This window comes from Pseudophryne corroboree, chromosome 6 (assembly GCF_028390025.1).
Source record: "Pseudophryne corroboree isolate aPseCor3 chromosome 6, aPseCor3.hap2, whole genome shotgun sequence".
Lineage (NCBI taxonomy): Eukaryota > Metazoa > Chordata > Amphibia > Anura > Myobatrachidae > Pseudophryne > Pseudophryne corroboree.
In genome coordinates this window covers 517,651,515-517,669,056 of record NC_086449.1, presented here as the reverse complement: position 1 = coordinate 517,669,056, position 17,542 = coordinate 517,651,515, and the positions used below count along the sequence as shown (strand labels likewise).

The 17,542-nt window shown below is 43.8% G+C and overlaps 1 pseudogene; it reads left to right on the top strand.

Annotated features, from left to right (window-relative positions):
• The first annotated feature begins 2,225 nt into the window (after positions 1 to 2,225).
• LOC134934614 (protein unc-119 homolog B-B-like) lies at positions 2,226 to 17,434 on the top strand (annotated as a pseudogene).
• Positions 17,435 to 17,542: the final 108 nt, after the last annotated feature.

The window sequence follows — 17,542 nt, the reverse complement described above, 5'->3', positions numbered from 1 at the left end:
CACAACCTTTCCCCATGAAGCCACGCCCCTATATTTTTGACGCGCACCTATGGAGCGCACTGACCCCATTTTAAATATTGAGTGGGGGGGCGTCAATGCTGTTTCTTGCACATAGCGCTAAAATGTCTAGTTACGGCACTATGTTTACACATTATAGTTTATAAACTTTTTACTATGTAACAGTGCTTGATTTGTATGATGATAGAGTTTGCAGATTTTCAGGTTACCATAAAGATGGTCAAATAAAAGAAAAGAATGTGACTGATGAAGCAGAGGTTCATGATAAAGAGATCAAAACTAGCCTTAGTATGCCCACTTAGGACCCGATTCAGAGATGGGCGCTGTAGCACAGCCTTTGTGCACAGAAGCTGTGCTAAAATATGCTAAAAGTGCCGGAGGCGTCATATAAAAAGATGACAACTGATTGCTTCTCTGATCTGATACCTCATCTGAAAATGGATTAACTGCACGACAGCGGACATCGAAGTAACCCACGGGATGTCTGAAGAAACATGCTGCCAGAGCCAGTGAAGCTGTGTCTGAGGACACATCCAGTGGCTTTGGCATGTTCAGGATATGGGGCAGACACACCCTTGTTTTCTGGAACGCTCCATGTCGCTGTCCCCCAATGCCAGCAGCCCAAGCAAATTAATTTGCTTCTGTCATTTCAAAGACTGCTACATAAATGGGATGTAATCATGTTACCGGTGGTTGGTATCCCGCCGGTCAGTATACCGACGCCGGAATTCCGACCGCTAGAAATCCTGACAGTCGGCATGCCGACTTACAGGGATTATTCTCACTCGTGGGTGTCCACGACACCCATAGAGTAGGAATAAAACCTGTGGCAAACACAGCGAGCCACCAAGGGACTTTGTTGCGCTCGCCCCACCGGCAATCTGGCGACTGGGATACTGGCGTCGGTATGCTGACCGTCCACCCAGCCACTCACATACATAATTGACTTCTTTAAATATTATATTCATTTTTAGATACATTTATAAAATACATTATTTAAATATTAACACTATAATAATAATCACATAAACACTCTCTACAAGACCACCACGAAATACCAAGAGTAGTTTACGCACAACCATACAATAATGAGAACATTTTACTGACTGCCACACAACACTGAGAACATTTTTGGTGACCACCGACAATACAGAGAGCATTTTAGCAGTACAATAATTAATTACTGCAGTCAACAGTGAAATGTGGTGGTGGGGGTTACTTGTAAGTTTGGGGCTGCATTTTAGCAAGCATAGTTGGGGATTTGGTCAATAGTAATGGTGTCCTCAATTCTGAGAAATGCAGGCAGGTACTTAACAATCATGAAGGACCATCAGGGTGGCGTCTGATTGGCTTCAAATTTATTCAGCAGGACAATGGGCCTAATTCAGACCTGATCGTAGATGTGCTAAATTGTCTTCAGACATGCGGGGGGACACCCAGCACAGGGCTAGTCCACCCCGCATGTCAGGCCTGAGAATCGGCTGATCGTAAGATTGACACTACGCTCAAATCCATTTACACTGCTTCAGGAGTGGTGTTGAGGCCCACTATTGCCTGTGCATGGATTTCTAAAGCCATAGTAAAGTGGTCAGGCACATTACTAGAGGATTTGGATACAATGAATAGAAGTAACACTGAATTGTTTTTACATAACATACAGGATTCTGCGGGGTTCATGGTGGAATCCATGAAGGACCTGGGTACGCTGACTGCACGGATATCTTCCATGTCGGTCTCAGCCTGCAGGGGACTCTGGTTACGCCAATGGTCTGCAGAAGCGGAATCAAGGAGAAGTGTAGAGAACCTACCCTACACAGGTCAGGCTCTATTTGGGGAAGTGTCCATGGCAACCACGGCTAAGTCACGTTTCCTTCCCTCTGCTACTCCTCCTACGAAGAAACCATTTTCTTCAGCTGTGCCGCAGTCCTTTCGGACTGCTAAGACAAAAAAGTCCAAGCCTTCTACCACTTTCTTTAGAGGTGGTCGGGCAAAATCCAAAATCCATCTCTAGATTTGCACTGTTAGACAGTCACTATCAATTCCAGGCACTGCCATTCGGCCTCTCCACAGCACCAAGGGTGTTCACCAAGGTGGAGGCAGAGATGATTGTTCTCCTCCGCAGACATGGGGTGAACATAATCCCAAATCTGGACGATCTGCTGATAAAGGCATCGTCCAGGGAGAGGTTGTTACAGTCCATTGTTCTCATGACTCATCTGCTCAGGGAACAAGATTGGATCCTGAATCTTGCAAAATCACATATGAAGCCGACCAGTAGGTTGTCTTTTCTGGGAATGGTCCTCGACGTGGAAGTGCAGAGGGTGTTTCTTCTAGAGGAGAAAGCGTTGGTGATACAAACAATGGTCCGGGATGTCCTGAAGCCAGCCTGGGTTTCCGTTCATCGGTGCATTTTCCTTCTGGGAAAGATGATGGCCTCTTACGAGGCTCTACAGTATGGAAGGTTTCATGCTTGGCCCTTCCAACTGGATCTCCTGGACAAGTGGTCGGGATCTCATCTACACATGCACCAGAGAATACGTCTGTCGCCGAAAGCCAGGATTTCACTCCACTGGTGGCTGCAACTACCTCACCTTCTGGAGGGCCGCAGGTTCGGGATTCAGGACAGGATCCTTCTAACCACGGATGCAAGTCTCCGGTGCTGGGGCGCAGTCACTCAAGGGGAAACCTTCCAAGGAAGGTGGTCAAGCCTGGAATCCAGCCTTCCAATAAACATTCTGGAACTAAGAGCCGTCTAAAACAGTCTTCTCCAAGCGGCCCATCTTCTGCAAGATCGAGCCATTCAAGTACAGTCGGACAATGTAACGATGGTGGCTTACATAAACCGACAGGGCGGAACGAAGAGCAGAGCTGCAATGTGAGAGGTAACAGGAATCATCCTTTAGGCAGAAAAACACACATTGGCGCTGTCAGCAATCTTCATTCCGGTAGTAGACAACTGGGAAGCGGACTTCCTCAGCAGACAAGATCTCCACCCAGGAGAGTGGGGACTCCATCCAGAGGTGTTCATGGAGGTAACAGATCTTTGGGGTGTACCTCAAATAGACATGATGGCCTCTCAAGAAGCTCCGGTGGTATTGTTCCAGGTTGAGGGACCTGCAAGCCGCGGCGGTGGACGCCCTAGTGACTCCGTGGGTGTTCCAGTCGGTGTACGTGTTTTCCTCCACTTCCACTCATTGCAAGAGTTCTAAAACTCATAAGGAGAACAAGAGTTCAGGCAATCCTCATTGCTCTGGACTGGCCAAGAAGGGCTTGGTATGCGGATCTTCTGGATCTACTGCTAGAAGAGCCGAGGCCTCTTCCTCTTCGGGAGGACCTGCTGCAGCAGGGGCCGTTCGCTTATCAAGGCTTACCACGGCTACGTTTCACGGCATGGAGGTCGAATGCCAGATATTAGCTCGGAAGGGCATTCCAGACAAGGTTATTCCTACCCTGATACAGGCTAGTAAAGGAGTAACGTCTAAACATTACCATCGTATTTGGAAAAAATATGTATCTTGGTGTGAGTCCAAGAAGTTTCCTACGGTGGAGTTTCAACTGGGACAGTTTCTCATCTTCCTGCAAGCAGGTGTGGATATGGGCTTGAGGTTGGGATTCGTAAAGGTCCAGATTTCGGCCCTATCCATTTTCTTCCAGAAACAGTTGGCTTCCCTCCCTGAGGTTCAGACTTTTCTGAAAGGGGTTCTGCACATCCAGCCTCCCTTTGTGCTGCCTACGGCACCCTGGGATCTTAACGTGGTGTTACAGTTCCTCCAATCGGATTGGATCGAACCTGTCACTTTGTTGGACTTAGCTTCTGCAAGACGCGTGTCGGAATTGGGGGTTTTGTCTTGTAAGAGCCCCTACTTGATTTTCCATGAAGATAGAGCTGAGCTCCGGACACGTCAGCAGTTCCTTCCGAAGGTTGTGTTGGCATTTCATTTCAACCAACCTATTGTGGTGCCAGTTGCTATGGACTCCTCAATTTCATCAAATTTCTTGGATGTTGTAAGGGCTCTGAAAATCTATGTGAAGAGGACTGCTCGTCACAGAAAATCGGACTCTCTTTTTTGTCCTGTATGATCCCAAGACACTTGGGTGTCCTGCTTCTCTCGCTGGATCAGGTTCACTATCCAGCATGCGTATTCTATGGCAGGATTGCCGTGTCCTACGTCTGTTAAGGCCCACTTTACTCATAAGTTGGATTTTTCCTGGGCGGCTGCCCGGGGTGTCTTGGCTTTACAGCTTTGCCGAGCAGCTACTTGGTCTGGGTCGAACATGTTTGCAAAGTTCTACAAGTTCGATACTTTGGCCGCTGAGGACCTGAAGTTTGGTCAATCAGTTCTGAAGGAGCCTCCGCGCTCTCCCTCCCGTTCTGGGAGCTTTGGTACATCCCCATGGTACTAATGTGGACCCCAGCATCCTCTAGGACGTAAGAGAAAATAGGATTTTGGTTACCTACCGGTAAATCCTTTTCTTGTAGTCCATAGAGCAGGCATTCCCAACCACGGTCCTCAAGGCACACCAACAGTGCAGGTTTTAGTAATATCCAGACTTCAGCACAGGTGACTTAATTAGTAGCTCCATTATTTTGATTTAACCATCTGTGCTGCAGCCTGGATATCACTAAAAGCGGCACTGTTGGTGTGCCTTGAGGACCGTGGTTGGGAATGCCTGCCGTAAAGGATGCTGGGTGCCTGCCCTGCACTTTGTTTTCCTGCAATTGTTATCTGGTTCAGTACAAATTTATTTTTAGTTAAGTACTGCATTGTTACTTGGCTAAGTAATATTGTTCAGCCGCTGCTGATGTTTCAAGCTAGTTAGCTTGGTTTGTCTTGTATGTGTGAGCTGGTGTGAACTCGCCACTATCTGTGTAAAATCCTTCTCTCAAAGTTGTCCGTCTCCTAGGGCACAGTTTTTAAACTGAGTCTGGTAGGAGTGGCATAGAGGGAGGAGCCAGCCCACACTCTCAAACTCTGAAAGTGCCTGTGGCTCCTAGTGGACCCGTCTATACCACATGGTACTAATGTGGACCCCAGGATCCTCTTTGGACTACGAGAAAAGGATTTACCGGTAGGTAACTAAAATCCTATTTTTTCTTTTGTTCATTCACTTTGCATTTTAGTAATTTAAAAAAAATAAACTATTAACACTTCTATTTTTTAAAGCATTCCTACTTTGCAGCATCTTTTTCCACACCTGCCTAAAACTTTTACACTAGTGTGTGTGTGTGTGTGTGTGTGTGTGTGTGTGTGTGTGTGTGTGTGTGTGTGTGTGTGTGTGTGTGTGACTCTGTGTGTGTGTCTACAGGGTATGTGAAATATATTTTTACCATAACGTTGATACTGTTAAGACTAGAGATGTGTGCCGACCCCTGGGTTTTGGTGTAGGCTCTGTATCAACACCAAAACGGCTCCAGGCCTACTAGCACTCTCAGCAAGATACTTTTGAAGCCCCCCCCCCGCGTCATGTGCACTCCTGGAAAAGTGGATGTGGCCTCGCAACTTTATATTATCAAACTATATATTTTCACACCCCCTCTACACACACAATTAGCAGCCTTACACATAATGCTTCAGTAGTGTTCCTTACACATAATGTTTCCCGTATAGTGTCAGATACACATAATAACCCCAGCAGTGCCAGATACACATATGCCCCCAATAATGCCAGATACACATGCCCCCAGTTGTTCAGTGCCAAATACACATATGCCCCCAGTCGTGCAGTGCCAGATACACATGATATGCCTTCACAGTGCCAGAAACACAGTATATGCCCCCAGCAGTGCCAGATACACATAACATGCCCCCATAATGCCAGCTACACATATGATATGCCCCCACAGTGCCAGATACACATAATATGCCCCCAGCAGTGCCAGATACACATAATATGCCCCCATAATGCCAGATACACATAATATGTTAATATGCCCCCACAGTGCCAGATACACATATGCCCCCAGCATTGCCAGATACACATGATATGCCCCTAAGCAGTGCCAGATGCACATTATATGCCCACCAGCAGTGCCAGATACACATGATATGCCCCCCAACAGTGCCAGATACACATGATATGCCCCCCAGCAGTGCCAGATACACATGATATGACCCACGGCAGTGCCAGATACAAATGATATGACCCCCAGCAGTGCCAGATACAGATGATATGCCCCACAGTGCCAGATATGCATCATATGCCCCCAACAGTGCCAGATACACATGATACACCCTCCAGCAGTGCCAGATACACATGATATGCCCCCACACTGCCAGATACACATGATATGCCCCACAGTGCCAAATACACATTTATTGCCCCCAGCAGTGCCAGATACACATAATATGCCCCCAAAGTGCCAGATACACACAATATGCCCCCAGCAGTGCCAGATACACATAATATGCCCCCATAATGCCAGATACACATAATATGATAATATGCCCCCACAGTGCCAGATACACATCTGCCCCCAGCATTGCCAGATACACATGATATGCCCCTAAGCAGTGCCAGATGCACATTATATGCCCACCAGCAGTGCCAGATACACATGATATGCCCCCAGCAGTGTCAGATACACATGATATGCCCCCCAGCAGTGCCAGATACATATGATATGACCCCCAGCAGTGCCAGATACACATGATATGCCCCACAGTGCCAGATATGCATCATATGCCCCCAACAGTGCCAGATACACATGATACACCCTCCAGCAGTGCCAGATACACATTATTTGCCCCCACAGTGCCAGATACACCTGTTATGCCCCCAGCAGTGCCAGATATACATCATATGCCCCCAACAGTGCCAGATACACATATGCCCTCCAGCAGTGCCAGATACACATGATATGCCCTCTAGCAGTGCCAGATACACATGATATGCCCCCACAGTGCCAGATACACATTAAATGCCCCCAGCAGTGCCAGATACACATTATATGCCCCCAAAGCACCAAATACACATGATATTCCCACAGCAGTGCCAGATACACATGTGCCCCACAGTGCCAGATACACATGTGCCCCCACAGTGCCAGATACACATGTGCCCCCACAGTGTCAGATACACATGTTCCCCCACAGTGCAGATACACATATTCCCCCACAGTGCCAGATACACAATGTTCCACCAGTGACAGATGTGCTCACCACCATAGGCATCTTCTGCTGCTTCCACCACTGCTGCTGTGTGAGGGGAGGAGAGAGCAGCGTACACCTCTCCTACACCCCTCAGTCTGGTGTGTGGCAGCCCACTGCCCTGCATTTGAAATCAGCCACCAGTCTGTCATCCAGTCAAAGCTCGTGGTCTGGCAGCTAATCAGGAGCCGCCACTGCAGGTCCACAACCTCTAATTGGCTGACGGACCGGCAGCTGATTTGAAACTGCGGCCGGCTCTGCCCTCGTGTTTTGGTTCTGTATTTGGTTATGCCAAAACAGCCCTTGTGCGTTTTGGTTTAGGATCTGTATTTTTGTCAATTATTTATAAAAACAGCTAAAATCACATGATTTGGGCCTGATTTTTGTTCCTAAGGTACTGTTAACCTCAAGTACAGACATTTTCAGTCATGTCCAGTCAATATTGACCACCTCACAATATTGTTTTTATCTGACAGAGCAACTGCGCAAACACTCAGCAGTTTATAGCACATCTACATCACATAGCAGTGGTAGAGAAGAAAAGTGGTGCAAGATGGAATTGTCCCATGATGGATATTAAAAAGGCATGCATAGTTTAACAAACCAAGTACTTCAGTAACAGCTGGGACTGACACTTTTGTGGCTGAAATGCTTGGTTTGTTTGGGCCCCCACAAAGCAAATTTTTGGAAGGACTACCTCTGTTCACTAATGAGGTTGATGATAAGGGTGTTCAATACATTATAATTTTTTTATTAAGTTTCATGAACTAGCCGCAAATTACATAACATGGAGGAGTTGCTTAGATGGCTAACTTCCCTACCTCTGCTACCTTTGTCTTCACAAATGGAGCAGATGCCTTCACAAGCAGTGTCAGGATTTGGGTAAAAATAATCCCACATCCATAAAGTGGCTTTTTTGGTCTTATGCCCAGGCATCACAATGGCTTTCTTTTTATCACGATAAATATCTTTTTAGGTACATAAAATGGCGCTACAACTCTCTTAGTTGTCTCAAAAGAGAAAATTCTTATTACAGAATAAAAAGTTTTTTTATTAATACATGTATATACAATGTTCAAAGAATAAAACAAAAGTTTAAAAAGACAGACTATTTTGAGTGATACGCTGTCACAAAAATGATGTAGACAATGAATGATGGGTTTAAGATATTGATAAAGTAACACAGCGGTTCCTTAAACATCACAGTGCCGTATTGTAAAAACACTTTACAATGGGTTCATCGATCAATGAAGCACTTCCAGTCTCTCACCAAATGAAGGTGCTGCGGTGGGCTGGCTATATAGCAAAGCTGGTTCCAGGCTGAGAAGCTCGGCACCACCACAGATGGCTTTCTCTGTCCTAGTGAGAGCTGTCCCCTCTGTCAATCCAATTATGTACCGAAAAAGATATTTATTGTGACTATAATGTGGGATTGAGTGCTCATTCCTTTAAGGTACCTAAAGGGCAGCTTTATACTCTCTTCACTGCGCATCTAGTGGTGTATAAATATTTTTTGGTTTGTTATTTTTATCATGTTTAAGAACTGCAGCCACTGGTGGCTGACTTACACAGACATCAACATCCTCGGTGTCAGATAGTAGTACACACATATATTAACCTCATCCTGTTCCACTTCCACACACGAATCCTCAATTTCTATTATGCCCATCATCACCATCTTTACCTGTACTGCTCCCCACATGTGCAGATATTGTGGAAGGAGGTGAAATTGGCTTCTCTATGAGGACATTGTGAGAAATGTCAGACTCACACATAGCTGACGTGGACACCCCTAAACATTTCTCAGGAAATTGTGACAGCTCTGAATGCACAGTTTGTTCTACTGCCTTAGTGGTTTTAACTTTTTTGACACCTCTTCTTTGGCCTTAGTAGATGACATTGACGAAATTGTATCATTATGACTGGTGGCAGCACCTGCAGCACTAGTATGTGCTTCCTGCTCTCCTCTCAATTCCTTCTCCATATTTATCAATAAACACAAACCAAGTGAGGTACAGCACACACCACAATTTGTACAAAAAATGTACCACCTACAGTGTCACACAATATGTGTATGAGTCTTAAATAACAAAGATGAGGTTCACTTTCACCTACAGTGTCACACAATACGTGTATGAATCAGGAATAATAATGCTGCAGGTTGCTTTCACCTGCAGTGTCACAAAATATGTGTGAGTCTTAAATAATAAAGCTGCAGTTCACTTTCACCTACAGTGTCGACAATATGTGTATATGAGTCAGAAATAATAACGCTGCGGTTCACTTTCACCTATGGTGTCACAAAGTACATGTATGAGTCAGAAATAGTAATCTAACACTGCAGTTTAATTTCACCAACAGTGTCAAAAATTTAACATGTGTATGATTATACGGATTCATACCCCAGCTGTCGGGATCCTGGCGGCAGGAGACCGACAGCTGGAATACTGGCAGCATGCCTGCAAGGGGTCACGCTGCGCTTGCCACCAGTATTTCGGCTGTCAGTCTCCTGCTGTCGGTCTCTATTCTTTGGGCCCGGTGGCGACCTTTTCTCACCACAAGGTTATATTCCCTCTCGGGTGGTGGAATAGACTACCACCCGAGTGGGAATTCTGGCCGGCAGTAAGGATTCCGATCATTGGTATTTCACCAGGTGTCGGGATTCCGGCATCGGTATCCTGACAGCCAGCAAAATTAATTCCTACTGGTTATACACTGCGATCTGGCCAGCAGTGTCACAGAAAAAAAAAATATTAGTACACTGGGGTTTATACAATAGTGAAAACATGATCCAAATCCATCCAGTAGTTTTTGTGTGATGCCGTAACAAAAAACAGTCCCTAGAAGTATATTTCTCAAAAAAATTAATACGTACAGACACAACTCTTAAATTTTATGTATAGATGGGAAGCGGTTAGAATACCGCTACTTGTGATCCCAGTGTCACAATGCCAATGCCGGAATCCCGACTAGTGGTGAAATCCCGCTGCCGGAATACCGGCGCCACACGCTATTCTCCCTCTGTGGGTGTCCACAACACCCATAGAGGGAGAATATAACCTATGGAGAGCGCAGCAAGCCACTGTGCCCATAAGGGGATTTCTAGCGCTTGCCCCACAGCCGGTATACTGGTGTCCGGGATGTCGCTGTTGGTATACTGACGGCAGGCCTCCCGGCCACTGGTATTTCCTACTGAACCCATAAAGATAATATTAACCTATTGGTTAAATCCCATGTCGCTGTGAATGTTATGTGTCTGAGGTGGATTTAAGAAAGTTGTGTGTTTTTTGTATGAAAATAAAAAATGCACAAATGATGGTTTGACACTAGCCAAACTTAGCAGGAGAGGACAGTCCAACAATAGCTAGCATTGACAAAGGTCACTCGTCGAGTATAAACAAAAACATGCTAAAATGCTTTCCAAACATTGACAGAATATTAGTGTACCAATATATTACTACTCGTACATGAATATAAAATAAGTTTCCTGCAATCACGTTTTCATCAGTAAATAATGAAACAAGATGTTCCATGATAATCTCTGCCTTTGTTCTCACATGCTCACAATTAATAGAGCAGATTGTGGGTGTGTTTCTGAGTATTCCATGAAGAAGCGTTCTCTAATGTAATCACTGTGGCTGCTTCTTTGTGCTGTGAAGAATTAACTACAAGGAGCTTGACTTAATGACTTGTTTTCAGATCTCTTGATGTGTGACATTTAAAGCTGTTGTGAGTCAGTTGGATATGATGAATAAAGTTATGGAAAAAGAAAGATATTAAAGGTGCATTGTAAGCATTTCTTTCTAGATCTTTCCCATAACATTATAAAATTGGTTGACTTACTCCGGATCCACTCATTACGGTATCCTCCACTCATGTGACTGGATTACCTTGCTCCCTTACTGCTACGAAGATAATTTACTGCTCCCTGAAACATGTTAAATATAATGCCATTACTTTTTTATTGACCTCACCACTGTTTTAATACTGCCTTTTATGCCACTGTGCTTTGCTTTTCTCTTATATTTTCTTCCTGTGACCCCACTGTATGCTATACCTCTACTATCTGCACACCCTGCCACCAACAGAATAATAAGTGTACCAATATATCACTAAGATCTACCTTTCCTCCCCGGACCTCTCCCACAATCTCCTCAATCATATCTCCAACTGTCTCTCTGCTATCTCTTCCTTGATGTCCCAGCCCTTTCTTAAACTTATCATGTCTAAGACTGAGCTGATCATTCTTCCACCCTTCTGCACAACCTCACCTCCAACAATCTCATTATCTTTTGATGGCACTACTATCTCCTCTAGCCCCCAAGTGTGCTGTCTTCGATTAGTCCTTGACTCCTCCCTCTCCTTCAAGCCACACATTTAGTACTTCACACAAATCTGCCACTTTCATCTCAAAAACATTTCCCGGATCAGACCCTTTCTCACCGAGGATGCTATGAAGACACTCATCCGCTCACTCGTCATCCCCAACCTACAAGATTATGCACGTCCTGCTCCCTATCTCTGAAATTCTCTACCTCTCCCCATCTGAATCTCCATCACTCTACAAAACTTAAAACGGGCTCTCAAGACGTACTTCTTCACCAAACCCAGCCAACTCTCCTCCTAATCCTCTTGTCATGCTAGTGGTCTACCCCTCCTGTGTCACCCTTGTCTCTTAGCCCTTCACGTTTTAGATTGTAAGCTCACAAGAGCAGGGCCTTCTTGTGCCTTTCATAGAAACATAGAATTTGATGGCAGATAAGAACCACTTGGCCCATCTAGTCTGCCCCTTTTTTTTATCCTTTAGGTAATCTCAACCCTTTTTGAACCTTAATTCTTTGTTAGTTCTTTGTAAGGATATTCATATGCCTATCCCAAGCATGTTTAAATTGCTCTACAATCTTAGCCTCTACCACCTCTGATGGGAGGCTATTCCACTTATTCACTACCCTTTCTGTGAAGTAATTTTTCCTTAAATTTCCCCTGAACCTGCCTCCCTCCAGTTTCAGTGTATGTCCTCGAGTTCTAATACTTCTCTTCCTTCTCTTACTCACACTATCTCATACTCCATACTCCCTTTGATGCCACCTAACCCCTGGTTGTCTGTATATACTTTGTACTTGTCTTATATTGTCTAAAACTGTAAGTGCTTTTTTCTTGTTTTGCTCATTTGTTTATGTACTCTGTGATGGGTGCTGAGGTTCCCTTGTGGTGCCATATAAATAAAAGATAATAACAACAACAACCACCACCTATGCATTGCTCCCCAGATGGCTGCCTTGCCTGGTACCTTGCATCTGTGGAATATATAACCCATGGAATGTATTACCTAAAGTGACTGCCCCAACCTGATAGTGTGATTATTTTGTTCTGTAGACGTGTATATATATATATATATATATATATATATATTTATTTTGTGTGTGTGTGTGTGTGTATGGTTTTCTCCTTTACTGCAAAACAAAATCCTTTGCAAAAATTTTTTCTTTTTTATGTCTGTAAAGTGACTTTGAGTCATGCTGGAGATAAGCGCAATATAAATAAAATAATAATTATTAGTATTATTATTAGAGAACATACCTTTATCCATTTATTAGTACTGAATAGCTTCCATATAGTATTTTCTCAGGAGTGCCATAGTACTTAGAAAAAATACAACAACAAAAAAACATAATTCAGAGGGCTCGGATTCTAGTTTGTAGTTTCTACTTACAGGCAAAACTGACCATGAACATTACAAAGGGGTTCAAGTGGTAGGCAATGATAACATGTTTGATATAAAAAAACATATCGTTAGTAATAGTACATCCCCAAATTATATGTATATTTTATGTTGCGTCTTTAGCATATACATTTTTGCAGCATATTATTTACATCTTTTTGTTACAACTGGAATTGCAAGTGAGCCCTAAATGCCTCAATCTAACATTTACCCTGGTGTACCAATTACTTTTTACATCCTGACTGTCTTCTACAACACCAGAATGGGAAAATGAAGGTCTCATGGTAAATGTCAAGTTGAATTGTGTAATGCATTTTTAGTTCTGATTATAAAACACTTTGTACTGTCGATTGAACTACAAGTGGCAATGTTATTGTGGTATGAGACTCTAAAAGATAGTGTATAGAAAGGAATTGTAGATATGAAACCTTCATGTATTATAATTTACATTTGTCATTCAATTAAGCACTGTTTTTCAGATATAATTACAGTATATAACATTAACTTTTCAGCATTTCCTGGTTATCTGTTTATATTGCAGTTTTACTTTTATTATTTGAATTTATTTTTAAAATTCAATAGAAAACAAGAACATTAAACAGTCAATTCAGGAACAAGCCATCGTATTGCTGTCCAATTTGGTAACACATTCACAATCCCAGCTGGATCACGTCATGCATCACTTGTAGCCTGTTTGTGATTTGGCAGTGGCTCTCTTCCAATTATATTTATCAACATACTTAAAAATGATCCCATATATTATGATTGGATCACTATTGTGTATCTCAATAGTTTGGGGGCCAAAACAGCTATAATATGTATGATCAACATAAAGCCAACAACACGTGCATCACTTTGGTCAATTGATTTTGCTGTTTCCAAATTCTAACTTTAGAATTCAAACAAGCAAGTTCCGAAAAGTGCTTTAAATGTTTCTGTTGGCTAACATCAGATTGGAGTTCTTCTAAAAGAGCAACGACTAGTAAATATACAACATGGACATACGGAATATTTAGATATTTGATTGTACTGTATGTGTGAGTGATTCTAATTGTGTAATACACCCGATATGTGAGGTATTACAGTGCTGCACAATGATTTCCTGTGCATGAACAAGCAGAGAGGGAGGTCAGCAGGGAGGCTGGGGACAGCTGATTGGAGAGAAAAGGCACTTGGTGATCTGCAGTTGTTCTGATCTTGCAATTTGGAGATATCAAGGCTGAGTGAAGACACTTCAGGATTAGAGTGACAGAGACTTTCAGCAAAGCCATTGTGGTGTCAGTGGGAAGCAGAGCTGAGAGAATAAATATGAACAAGGTTCAGAGATCAGGACTTCCACTCATCTTCACTACTGTACCTGCATTTGGAAGAAGAGTCTGAGGAACAGATCATTTAGGTGAGAATATTTCATCTGTTAAATACACTGAAAAGAGTGAAGTGGACCAGTGAAGAAACTGGACATAGCAGCCAAACATCATCTACCTTTAATTTTACAGAATGTGCTTGATTGGTTAAATGTTTCCCCAAAGTTGATTGGTTGCTATGGCCAACTTCTCCACTCTTTTCACTGCGAGTTACATGAACCCCTCTGTCTGCTGATCACAGTGTTAAACTCCTGCAAGATATGCTGTCAGACTTGCACTGCTATGACTGACTAGTAAGTCTCAAAAATCAAAGGAAAAAAAAAGATCTAGTGAATGAAATCATTTTGTGAAAGATGACTGTATTTCTGTGCCAAAGTACAAATGTCTTATCATGCACCGACCGGCCACAACCTCGGTTTAGGAAGAACTAAGCTATAATCCTGTTACCGTGGCCGTAAATTGTATCAAATACTAATATATAATGCTGTTCAGACATGTGCAGGTAGAGAGAGGGCTGGTTGTTTCTGCAGCTCCCTCTCTCCCCAGCTCAGTCCTCTCTCTCCCTGCTGTCTAGAGTGGGGAAGAAGAGTACCCGCTGTCTAGAGTGGGGTGAAGAGTACCCACTCTCCTCTCCCCAAACCCTCCCCTTTTGGCGCAATGGGTAGCTGAAGAGAACTGTGGTGCCTAATTAGTGGCTGGCTGGGTCAGCACAGCACTGGGCACTGGCAGAGTGCTGGGCAGCTGAGGGCCGCAGCTTCCCCTGGTGGGACCTTGCAGACAGTGCCCGTCAGAGAGGAGAAGCTTTGCGCTGCTTCGTTCCTATGGGACTGCCCGCGGCGTACTAATAGTCTGTCTGACTTATTAGTACTGCTGTTAATGTCAGAGATCGCTCTGCCTCTGAGTGTAGAGAGGGGGACAGTCTGGGGGACTGTGTGTGGGGCCCCTAATGTGTTGGGGCCCCCGGGAAGACCACCCCGTCACCCTTCCTATAATCCGGCTCTGCCTATTACCTTGCAAGGTCCATGTTTACTGTTATTACATATTGGACTTTAGTGTTACCTAATGACTTTCCTTTTGTGTCATAGTTAGTGTGTGCTGTGAACCTCACCGTTAATAAGTGATAATGTATGTTACTATTCCAATAGTGTTTTGGAGATTGAAAGTCATTGTATTTATTTTAATACTATATTAATACTAGGAAACATCAGTTAAATGTTTTTTAGTAGTGTTTATCTATATTGAGCTAAAGTCCATTGAAGAGTGTTAATGCATATTATTGCAAGGTTTATTACATAGGTTTACAGTATCTTTATCCTTGATTAATTGAGCTGCAATGGTTTTACAGACATAGTGGTTGCAGCATAAATACCACAATTCTGTCACTTGCCACCCAAATCATATATCGTTGTGTGTGTACTGTGTACTGTCCTTAGCTCTCTGCCAGGGTGTGGTACAGCATAAGAGGCATTGGCATTTCTATAATGGGTGCAGTGTGTGAGGTGCACATGGGCCCCTGGGTCCAGGGGGGCCCACCCCGCACACACTGCACCCATTTAACATATTTACCATTCCGGAGTCCAGCAGCGACTGCCCTCTAGTGCAGGCATAAATCACTCGGAAAATGGCCACCATGGCCATTTCCGAGTGATTTGCGCATGCACACTAGAGATGTCCCCGGGGGGGCCACGATAGAGGCTGCACGCGGGTCCCCTCCTATCTTAAAATGTCCCTGATGAGAGGATTGCTGGGGAGAAGCAGACCAAGAATCAGGTACTTCCAAGTTGCACTAAACGCACCCACTACTCCCTCACTATCCCGTGGTACAACACTTTACCAATGATTGATGAATTGTCGTATTTATATCTGAACTAATGAGTTAACAAATTATATGACCAAAACAACTGTATCATATCAACTGTAGCATATTTATCTACATTAATAACACTATTATTAGCTAAATTCTCTTGATAAGAAAATAACTTCAAGGTATGAATATAACAGTTTTGCTATTTAAAGGCCTAAAACTAATTTACATGAATTGACCAATGTAATGAAATGCCCCCAGCTTTCTTGGAAACATTTAGAACTTGTGCGCAGTCTTCACCAGAATGGAGTCGGCTCACCATTACTCAATCGCCCCCAGGTCTTATGTGCATGGTAGTATAGGTTTACCAAAAGCTGCTGGTGCAAACAATTGGATATTAGAGGCAGACTCGCAAATTTACGAAACCTTCGTATGTGAAAGCCGCTATCTTGCAGACATGTGCTGGTCATACTGGTTTAAGGAAGAGCAGAAGAAAGCAAAGGGCACGGTGAACCACCAGCTGAAGGAGCAATGACTGCATGGAAGTGAGGGGGCCTTCCCAAGCTCTGGATGGAGCAACACCCTGGTCACCGAGCAGAAGCCCTTAGTCCTCAAGCAGCTGAGAACAGAGCCTGTCCTAGGTCTGAATCATGTCACAGAGAATTATTTGTGTAAACCTGAAGAGAACATCCATAGTATCGATCTCACGTGCGTTAATATCCGGTAATTAGAGACTGGCACTGTGTTGTTCGAGATCTCCAGCCCCGCTCACAGCAAGAGGAAAAGATAAAGAAACTGGATATCTTGCTAGGGGATCAGTAAGATATCCCGGCTGTCGGGATCCCAGCGGTCAGCATACCGACACTGGAATCCCGACAGCTGAAATACCGGCGGTGAGCGCAGCGTGTCCCCTCGGGTATCTTGACCGCCGGGATCCCGACAGCTGGCAAATTGACTGCATACCCTTGCTAGTAGTGCAAGCAGGACAATTTCTGTGATATCCATTCACTTCAACATTTTTCCGGCTGCACAAAGTTGTCCACAATGGAGTTCACAGCAGATGATAAGCCTGTGAAGAGTTTCCAGATAACTCAGAGGCATAACTTCCCTGCCTATATCCTCAAGAGTTTTGAACTTTGGCTCTTGAATGCCAAATAGCAGTAACACATGTTGAATGCATATACAGTATACATTTCCACAACCATCAGAAGTACTCATCCGCTTAATGATTGACATCCCATACGAGACAAGATCTGATGGCTTCTACTTTTTGTATAACAAACTCATAATGACTAAGAAAACAGATTATGCTTTAACTGAAGGGCAGAAAGGATTTATTTTCTCAGACTCAACCATTTTAAAATACAACATTCCTTGACCAGAGCAGAGGATTGCGGGAGATATTTGAAGTCAATCCTATGTTTGACACATCAAGAGGCAATTGTATTGTTGCTGTTATATAAAGTTCTGCAATAAGAATCTGAAG